Source organism: Herpailurus yagouaroundi, unplaced genomic scaffold (assembly GCF_014898765.1).
Source record: "Herpailurus yagouaroundi ecotype Mexico unplaced genomic scaffold, PumYag 428, whole genome shotgun sequence".
NCBI lineage: Eukaryota > Metazoa > Chordata > Mammalia > Carnivora > Felidae > Herpailurus > Herpailurus yagouaroundi.
In genome coordinates, this window is record NW_024412645.1 from 4,907,231 (window position 1) to 4,917,209 (window position 9,979).

Consider the following 9,979-nt stretch of genomic DNA (forward strand, 5'->3'; position numbering starts at 1 on the left):
CTTTTACCGAGGACATTAAGGTTCAACAAGCCAATAAGCATGGGACCCTAATAAGATAGGACCAGCCTCCTTATAAAAAGAGGAAGTGACCCCACATCTGTCCCTCTGCCTCACTCCGCTCCCCCCCTACCCACCCCGTACATGTGCACAGAGAAAAGGCCACGTGAGGACACAGCGAGAAGGTGGCCATCTGCAAGCCAAGGAGAGAGGCCTCAGGAGAAGCCAACCCTGGCACCTTGATCTTGGCTTTCTAGCTGCCACAACTATAAGAAAACACGTTTCTGCTGTTTGAGCCCCGCCCCGCCCAGGCTGCGCTATTCTGTCACAGGGGCTCGAGCTAACACAGGCCCCCTCTCCACCCGGGGAAAAGCCCTCCCAGATTTGAAGCTTGCCTATGGAAGGCCACGGGCCGCTCCTGTGCAGGCATCAGACCGTCCCCTCCAGAGGGGCCGGAACGAGGGGAGAATGGAGAGATGCTTATGGAGGTAAGCCTTTGATGGGGGGGGAGAGGGGGGCCGCATGTGCGTGGGGCCCGCCCTGCCTGCCTTTGCCCCCCCAGGACAGAATGAAAGACGAGTGCAACAGCAAACAGGGGGTCTGACATCAGGCCGGGCTGACCCGACCCCTCAAGCCTGGGGACAAGGCTGGATCCAGCCCGGGCCCTTTGGATGGTGGGAATAAGGCTCAGTTTGTCGTCTCCCTCCTGGCCTGGGCCTCCTCGTCTCTTGCAAACCCTCCCCTTTCGGGATCGGGCACCTTCTGCCCTTCCAACTGCCCCCCTCCAAGACCTCAACAACACCGGGGGGGAAGGCCCCAGGCTCCTCCCAGACCCTGCCGGCCTCCTCCCTGCGACCGTGAGGCAGAGGAGAAGCGCAGAAAAGCCTCATCCAAAGAGCACCCACAAAAATGAGAACCACTCAAGGCAAAGGACGCAAGACGGACTCCAGCTGACGGAGCCCACAAAGCGGTCTGTCCTCCCTGCAGCTCCACCCCGACGCCCATCCCTGTGTCCCTGCACCATCCTGTAGCGTCCAGCTGTGGCCAGGGTGCAGTCAGTGGGGCCCTGGCCCAGGCGGGGCTCCGGCTGGCCACCGGCAGGGCCACAGAGAGGAATCGAGTCGGCACGGGGTCGAGAAGCAGCCTCCAGGCCCAGACGGCAAGGCCCAACAGGCGGGGTCCAGGTGGGACACAGAGGGGCAGTGGGCAGCCAGGCTCCCTCACACCCCTCCCTCGGGCTGTCCTCCGGAGCTACGGCCTGTCCTCAGCCGGGCGCCAGCCAGGAGGGGCCTTTATCTCAGTGGAAGGATGACGGCTTTGGGGACTTGTCCAGAGTCCGAGAAAACCACCAAAGGCTGCTCCCTGCGTCACTGTGGCCAGAGTCCAGAGTCACCAGGGCTCCAAAGGGAAGACCAGGCAGGAGTCCTGGAGACGGGGCCGGGCTGAGCCACCTGGGGGAAATGCAGCGAGTTAGGGTGTGAGCACGGCCTCTATCCCCCGCACCCCGCATCCCCCAACATAATCCCACATCTGAGCGGGGTGGGGGGTGCACCTTTAGAGACCTCCCAGCCTCCCTAGACAGGGTGGGGGTAGGGGTTTTAGACACTGATGACTTTTGGGGTTTTTTTTAATGTTTATTTACTTTTGAGAGTGAGAGAGAGAGAGCAAGCAGGGGAGGGGCAGAGAGAGAGGGAGACACAGAATCCAAAGCAGGCTCCAGGCTCTGAGCTGTCAGCACAGAGCCTGACGCGGGGCTCGAACTCACGAACTTCGAGATCATGACCTGAGCCAAAGTCGGACGCTCAACCAACTGAGCCACCCAGGCACCCCGTAGGCACTGTTGACTTTTAGGAGAAACTCAGGAATAGAGTTTCCCTACCCTGCCAGGACTGGCTCAGGGAACAGAAAAGCAATAGTAGGAGCCCAGAGCAAGGCCAAGGGCATCATGGGTAGGAAAAGCACAAGGGTTCAGGTGGGCAGAAAGAGCCTTCAAGGTCCCCGGGAGGCTGGGATTCCCTTTACAACATTCCGCTGACAGAACCCCTGTACCACCCTCCCCCAGTACACACACACACACACACACACACACACACACCCCTCCCTGGATGGGGAGCTCACTCCCTCGCCGAGACCGTGATAAAGCATGTTCTTGTGTGAAGGTCTGAGAGGGTGGAACCTTCTCAGGGAAGGTCTGAGAGGGTGAAGGTCTGGATTCTCGGGGTCTAGCCTGGAGATGATGCTCAGTCCGTGTTTATACTGAATGAAGGAACGTACTGAAATCTGCCATAACGCGCCCATAGTGGTCTTGTTTGGGCCCCACATGCCCCCACCCAGAGCAAGCCTTCCAGCCACCCGGCTCCTGGGCCTTCTGCTCATGAGCACGAGTGTTCTGGCCAGACCCTGGGTCTGGGGAGGGGCCCGGCTAGGGGGACAATCATCCCCCATAAAACTAACTTCAGCGCAACCTCCTTCCCCCCATGCGTACCCAGGCTTACCTGGCTGCACCCAGACAACATGTTGGCAGTCCAGGCCCAGCTCCCGGCTCCTCCTCCGTGTAGATCCCATCCTGGAAGACAAAAAAGCCCACCACGCTGCAGGAGGAAACTGCACCCAGGCCCCCTCCCCACGCCCGAACTGGCCAGAACTCTCTGCTCACGAGAAGGCCCCCAGAGCCAGGGAGGCTGGGCCCAGGCATATCCCCCTTCCACCTCCCTTCCTCCCACCCCAGAATGTCCTCGGGATAAGAGGGGGGGGGTCCTTCACCCACCTCCCTGTTCCCCAGCAACAGCAGAAGGGGACCCAGGACAAAGTAAGGCAAGGTCAGCTTGGCAACAGCCGAGTGGAGGCAGGGACCAGAGTCAGGGATCCAAAGGTCGGATTCAGCTCTGCCATCTTGTGTAGCCACGGGAAGCCTGCCCCGCTCTCTCTCTCTCTCTCTCTCTCTCTCTCTCTGAGCCTTGGGATCCTTCCAGCCCTGCGTTCACCCAGAGTGCACAATACTAACCCACAGTCTGAGGCAGTGGACAGGAAATGGGAGGGGGGAGGGGGCTACAGCTCACCCTCAGTTATTTTTGTGCCATCTGTCCCCGTCGGCCCGCTAACCCTGACCCAGAATCATGTCCCGGGTTTTGCTCCTGGTGACAGCTAAGCTATCTTCATCAGCTGGCACACCCGTGCCGGGAGAGTCAGGGGACGGCTCAGTGTGTGCCCAGCGCTCTCTACAGGCACCTGAGACTCGGGACACGGGTCCAGACCCGGAGAGGAGAACGTGGCCCATCACCACGGTGTCGGCCTCCCCGCCCAACTGCCAGGTAAAGGGGGCCCTGGCCAAGTCTCACAAAAGTGATGACAAAGGGCCGGAACTGACAAGAGCCGCCCGGAGTCCCCAGTCTCCTTCTGACTCCTTCTGACACCAGATCGACGGGGACTCAAGAGGAGGTCGCCAAACTCCAGCCTACAGAAGGTCCTCACGGCGGAACTGACAAAATGCTGGCTTCCGTGCCAAAAAGCGGAGTGGAAACGCCCCTGTCTGGGGCCCCATATAATGGGGACAAGGGCTTGGTCTGTGACGCGGAGGGGTTGAAAAGTGGCCTCGCCAATTTCCCTCCCACAGGATTGTGAGAGATTCTACGCTTTCGTGCACGGACCTAGGGAGGGCAGGGGGGGCAGTGGGGGGAGGGGGCGGCACTGGTAAGTTGGAATACTTATCTGTCAGGCTGCTGCCCAGGGTGGTCACGAATGTTCAGGAAGAATCCGGAAATCCCCTTTCTCTCCTCCCTTTCTCTTCCCTCTCTCCCAGGAGCTTGCTGGATGCTGTAAGTAGACCCCAGGCTGCTCAAGGGAGCATCGCTTGACACAGAGGCCCTTCCCCTGGCCCTGCGGACCCTGATGTCAACATGGCAATGAAGGTTTCAAGGGAAACTTCAGCCCCTGGGTCAAGCCGAAAGCTCGCCAGGAGGGCAGAAAGGAAGGCGAGGGCGTGAAGGTGAGATGAACCAGGTGAGACCATGGCTCCCCAGCCCCACGCACCCGATGTGTGACTCAACATGAATTATCCTCAGAGGTTTAGCCAGTGCCTGGCACGCCATGAGTGCTCCAAAAACCATTTTCACCATGTACTCAAATCTTTGCCTAACGCTGATGTCCCAGAAATACGGGCCATCTCTGTCCCGCGGCATGATATGCCTCCCGGGGTGGGGGTGCGTATACCCCAGGTAGGTAACACAGATCAAATCAAAATCCCATCTTGGTGGAAGGATAAATGAACGCTCGTACATTCTTATAATGAAACCTACTCATCAGTCGACAGGAACAAATGACTGCTGTGTACTACAAACCTTGAAAACATACCACGTTGTGAAAAAAGCCGGGCACAAGAGACCGCGTGCCGGTTGGCTCCATTTTTATGAAATGTCCAGAACAGACAAACTTACAGAGACAGACAGTAGACTCGTGGTCGTCTGGAATCCAAAGTGGGACGGCAGACGTTAGTAAGGGGGTGTGGGGGAAACTTACGGGGGCAACGGAAATAGCCCAAAACAGGTTGACAACAGGGGCTGCTCGACTTGGTAACTTTACGAAAAATCATCGAACCGTGCACCTGAGAGGAGTTCTATGCCATTTAAGCCACGTCTCCATAAGGTCAGACCCAAAAAAAGGATTGAATTACTGATCCATACAATAACAAGTATGAACTCAAAACCTTACCCTGAGCAAAAGAAGGCCGAACACCAAAGATTCCATATTAATGGAACTTTAGAGAAAACAAGTCTAGTTTATAGGCCTAGAAAGCGGATCGGTGGTTCCCTGGGACTGGGGCTGGGGCTGGGGCTGGGGCTGCGAGGGGATTGACGTACAGGAAAGGGACACAGGGGAACATTTTGGGGTGATGAGAATGTTCCAGATGTTGATTGTAGTGATGGTTACACAAGTGTCTACATTTGGCAAAACACATTGAGATACAGGCTTTAAGTGGGTGCGTTTTATTGTATGGAAATTGTAATCCAATAATGCTAGTTTTTCAATACTCCTTGAGAGGTAACCACAGAGAATAAGAATCGAGAAGAGTCCGATTCTCCCATGGTGGGCCCCAGGGCCCCGGTGTCTCAGCTCCCGCTGGCCCACACAACCCCCCACTTCAAGCCAAGGTCAGGGGCCCCACCAGGGAAGCTTTGATTGCAGGGGTTGGGCCCCAGAAGATTCTAGAGGTCCCTCCTACCTCTGAGATTCTGGGGCTTTCCACACAGATGGACTTCATAGCATGAAGCCGGTGTCTATTATCCCAGGGTCACGTTGGTTACTCCTTTGACGCGGTCAGGGTCATGGTAGGCACGTAGACACGTCTGGAGCCACGTGGGTGGGCAGGGAGGTGCCCCCAGCTGTCAGAGAGAGAGAGAGAGAGAGAGAGAGAGAGAGAGAGGAGGGTAGGGGAATAAATATGCACCCACAAGTATGTTGGAAAATAGATGCCAGGGTCCTGTTCTAAAAGCGCAGCATTTACCAAAACTGATCTCCTCAGGTCAGAAGCAAAACAGGAAACCGGGAGGTATCGTGGTAGCAAACCATCGTGATGCACTGGACAGGACAAGGGCTTCCCGGCCCGGGGTTCCATCCTGCTGGGCCGCACTGGGGAAGTGCACCACCCCTCTGGGCCTGTCTTCTTATCCACAAAATGGAGATAATAATGGTGCCCACCTTACAAGGCCGCCGTGAGGATTACCTGGGACGATAAATACTTACCTGTTAGCAAGCATTCTATTATTTTCTTATGCTGTTAGTACTCCCTTTGCACACACGGCTCATTAACACCATCGGTGGGTTATTTTTTCCCCCGAAACTCTGTGCCGTTCCTGGCAACGGAGAAACAGCTGCCAGGGAAATCTGCATTTGGTTGCATTTTAGGGTCCCTCCGGATTTGGGCTTTTTTTTTTTTTCCCTGACTCTGGAATAAAATAGCTGCTCGGAGAGCTGGCATACGGGGAGATGTTGGCCTAAATTGCTCTGGATGAGTGAGTACCCACAAAACAGCAGGAACCTCCCAGGAATAACGAGATGCGCAGGAGACGAACCGAGGGAAACAGAGGCGTCTGTGGAGCAGCAGAAAGCCCGGCTTCTGGACAGATGCAAGCAGGGCATACACAAAAGAGAAGCTCCGAAATTCGAATTTCAACTCTTCCTCAAACAAGGGAGCCCCTGAGCTGCTGGGGGGAGGGGGGAGGGAGGGAAGAGCCAAAGAAGGAGAAAGATGATAAACTAAATGTTAGTTTACAGGTTAGGTTAAACTAAATGTTAGTTTCCTGCCTGCCGAAAGAATAAACTGGGTTTCACTGTCCCCATTTTACAGACGAGGAAACTGAGGTTCGGAGTCAAGTGCCTTTCTCCAACATCGCCCAGCTCTGGGAAGGAGCGCAGTTGGATTCTCAACAGGCTTGTTGAACCCCAAAGCGGCAGAAGGCTTGCGTTCAAATACGGGGCGGGGATTATATGGGGAAAGGCCGGAGGGAGGTATGTGTGAACCGCAACACCATGGACAGCACTACTGGGGGGTACCTGGTCCATGATCGCTATACCATCTCGGGTCATTTCATTCCAGTGGCTTCGAGAGGCAACTGATTAGGCTGACATTTAGGAGAGGAGGTGGAGTAGTTATAAACACACGTTTCAGGGTCAGCCGAGACCCAGGGGCCAGTCCTGACTCTCCTTCCAACTGGGAAGCCCAGTTCCCAGGCTTTTCGCGGGGTCTCCAGGAGGCGGTGCCCAGCAAGAACCTTGGCAAATGGCCACTAAATTGTCGAGGCGTTGGTTATCTAGTCCATCCCTTGGAGTACACACTGACTCTGACTCCCCCTCCCCTCCATGACTCATCCAGCTTCCACAGGGCCCCACCCGGACCACAAGGGGGGAGGGGACACCTGTTTCATCTGATCTGATCAGCCTGGAGAGGAGTACAGAGACAGATGTCACTCTCAGCTGCCCTTTGCCTCTGCCCCTGTGTCTCTCTGGCTATTGTTCCACAGAGCTCCAGCTGACAGATGAGCCAGGCCTCAGAGACAAGAGGAAGGATCCCCTTGGGAACAAAGGGCTAGGCTATAAGTTATTCACCAGCCCATTGAACTTGCACAATGGACCCAGGGCTCCAGAAACACCCTCCCCCCCCCGCCCAACTCAAACAGCCCAAGGGTCACCCAGGAGAGGAACCAACAGCCGCAACACAAATAAAAGCAAATAACTGGGTGTCAACGCAAGATTCAGGGGCCACTGAAGTGTCCCCAGCAGGTACACAGTGGGCAGACTAAGCAGTAATACCTTTATTCAACACCTACAGGCTGCAGGCACTTTTACACATACTGCCTCACAGCCTCACGACGGTCTTTGAAGGCAGGGATTCTGATTCCCACTCTACGGATGAGGGGACTGGGGCTCAGAGGAGGGAAATGGCTTCCTGGCTGAAGCTGACCTAAAAAGTAGGTGGGGAGAAGGATTCACGCGGTGTAACTCTCAACCCCTTCTCTTTCCACCACACCACACCCTCTGGATGGGTGATAAATTCAAAGAGCATAATCCTGTCCTGAGCGGAAGCACAGATCAGATCCAGAGAAGGGGCCTTAAAAAATGAAGTTGAAAAAAAGAAAGAAAGAAAGAAAGAAAAAGAAAGGGAAGGAGGAAGGGAGGCAGGAAGGAAGTGGAAACGCCTGGCGGGTCCAACAGCAGAGGATGAGTAGAACACGTTTGTCTTTTCCAACCTTCTACAATGATCATCCATTTTGTTGAACTTCTTGATTCCTTTTAAAAATCGCCAAAAATTATAAAATTCTCGCTTTGAATGCGGGCACAGAGGGTGGCTCTTCTAAAGCTCGCGTAAGGAGTTATGGTTCCTTTGGGGGGGGGGGGGGCCTCTGAAGACCAGCTCTCTCCTCCGTGAAAGAGTGGGGGGACAGACCCCAAAATGCAGCAAGAAGGATGCAGGGTGCGTTTCTGAACCTTCCTCGGTGGCCAGGGTGGTCAAATAATAACAGGCCGGTGCGGAGGGGTATAGGGGATGCTACCCGTAGAATTCTTTCAACGGGAAATTAATCGGAGTCAGCTGAGTTCAGTGCCACCCTAAGCCAGGCACTGGTAAAGTGTCCCAGAGGAAACCATTTTGCCAGGACTGCGACATGTTTCTGCGCTGAGGGGGCCGGGGGGGGGGGGCGGGGGAGGGAGAGAGGTCGGGGGTACTGTTCCCTCAACCGATGGTCTGGCCACCTGCTGGATGAGGGGGAGGAGGGGTCTGAGTAAACATCCAGATGCCCAGCCCCACCCCAGTCCTGCTGACTCATCCCCTGGCCACGTGGCACGGACATCTGCATATGTGAAGCGACGCCCCTGAAGTCGGAGAACCGCTGTCCTCAGGTTTCCCCGTCATCCCCACCTCCCCCCCCCAACCCCGCCCGACCCCCACCGAACCCAGGCGATCGCTAAGCTCCCAGGTGCCCGCGTTAGCGCTCCGTCTGGGGTCGGCACCGAGAAAAACAAAGCCTCTTCCCGCACGGTTTCTCGCCTTTCTCTCCCCGCCCCGCCCCCCCCCGCCCCCCGCCCCCGCCCCCCTGCCCCCTCCCCCCCAGCAGCAGGTGGGGGCGTTTTCCCCGCGGCGGCCCTGCAGTGGGTTGTGCGCGCCAGCAATCTGCGCGCGGCGGCCACTGGTCTGGAGCCCGGGATGAGGGTAGGGAATCCAGCCGCCGCACCCCGTCCCCCCCGCCCCGCCCCCGCCCCAGGCCTCTCCCTGCAGAGTCCCAGAAGCAATTTCTCCAGCCCAGGGCCGGAGATCTGGCGCACCCCCCCCCTCTTGGATTTCCAGCCTGTCTAGAGGGTACTGGAGAGGAGATGTGGAAAGGGGGCTAGTGAGGGCTGAGGGCTCCCCAGACCTGTTTGGGGATTGGACACGGGCTTTTGGACTCCTGCATACCCAGATCGCAAGATCACTGGCTGCGTGACCTTGGACGCGTACCTAACCCTCTCCGGATCTCAGCGTCCTCATCTTTAAAATGGGGTTCTCACCTGCTCGTGGGACTGTTGTGGTAATGCGGGCAAAGCAGAGGCTGGCGTAAAGTAAGCTCGCTGTGAACTGATGTATTATCATCATCTTTGTCGTTGGCATTATTCTTCTCAAGGAAGGCGGTTCTCCTGCCTTCCGCATCCCCCTGGACCCACCCAGCACGCCGCGCAGCTGCAAGCGGAGTCCCACCGATGGGGCAGGGGCGGGCTCTGGGCGGTGGGCTCGGCAGGAGGGAAGAGGGGCCCAAGCACCCCGCCCCCACCCCCAGCTCCGAGCCCCTGCGGGCTCTGTCCGAGGCTTGGCCAGTTAGCTGCTAACCTGGCGGGCCCAGAAGGTCCCGGGTCCCCCGCTCCCTGCTGGCCGCGGGGGGGTGGGGGGGGTGGGGAGGGTCTTTGTTCGCCCTCGGACCCCCACCCGCGCTAGATTCCCGGCGCATCCTTCCTCTCGGTCCCCCAAGCCCCACCCAGGACAAGTGCGGGCGGCAGAAGCCGTTCATCCCGCAGACCAGGGGCACTTGGGGCAGCCTTTGCCATCCCCCTGAACCCTGCCTGGGAGCCCGGGAGCCTGGGACCCACCCTCGACCCGACCTCGGGGAATTCGGCTGTTCCCGGCGCGGGAGCAGGACGCTTAGGGAGGCAGGGCTGCGAGCGCGGGGCGGCGGCTTACCTCGGCTCCGCGGTCCTGCGGCGCGAGTGCAGAGGGCTCTTTGTGCCCGGGCTCACCGCGCAGAACTGGGGGAGCCCCTGCAAGCACCTCCCATCGCAAACTCCTCCCCGCACTCGTCCGCAGCCTCCCTCCCTCTGGTCCCCCGAGCGCAGCCGGCGTCGTCTTTGTAGCTGCTGCAGCGCCCATGAAATTTTAATGCGGGAGCGGCTGGCGGGCGGCGGCGCCCCACCCCCGGCCCGCGCCCCGGCGCCCCGCTCGCGCCTTCCCCCCCCCCCCGCCCCC

At 57.9% G+C, this 9,979-nt stretch overlaps 1 long non-coding RNA gene across 7 annotated transcripts; it reads right to left on the reverse strand.

Moving 5' to 3' along the window:
* Nucleotides 1-266: 266 nt before the first annotated feature.
* LOC121022676 (uncharacterized) lies at nucleotides 267-9,896 on the reverse strand. 7 transcript variants are annotated; one of them, XR_005787047.1, is made up of 6 exons: nucleotides 9,698-9,895; nucleotides 9,034-9,093; nucleotides 6,014-6,194; nucleotides 5,216-5,375; nucleotides 2,493-3,810; nucleotides 267-1,448 (listed from the first exon to the last, which is right to left on the reverse strand). It is a non-coding gene; the product is annotated as an uncharacterized LOC121022676 (long non-coding RNA). The 7 variants fall into 7 exon arrangements; XR_005787046.1 differs by having other exon boundaries at nucleotides 6,014-6,197; XR_005787049.1 differs by lacking the exon at nucleotides 9,034-9,093 and having other exon boundaries at nucleotides 5,974-6,197; nucleotides 9,698-9,896.
* Nucleotides 9,897-9,979: the final 83 nt, after the last annotated feature.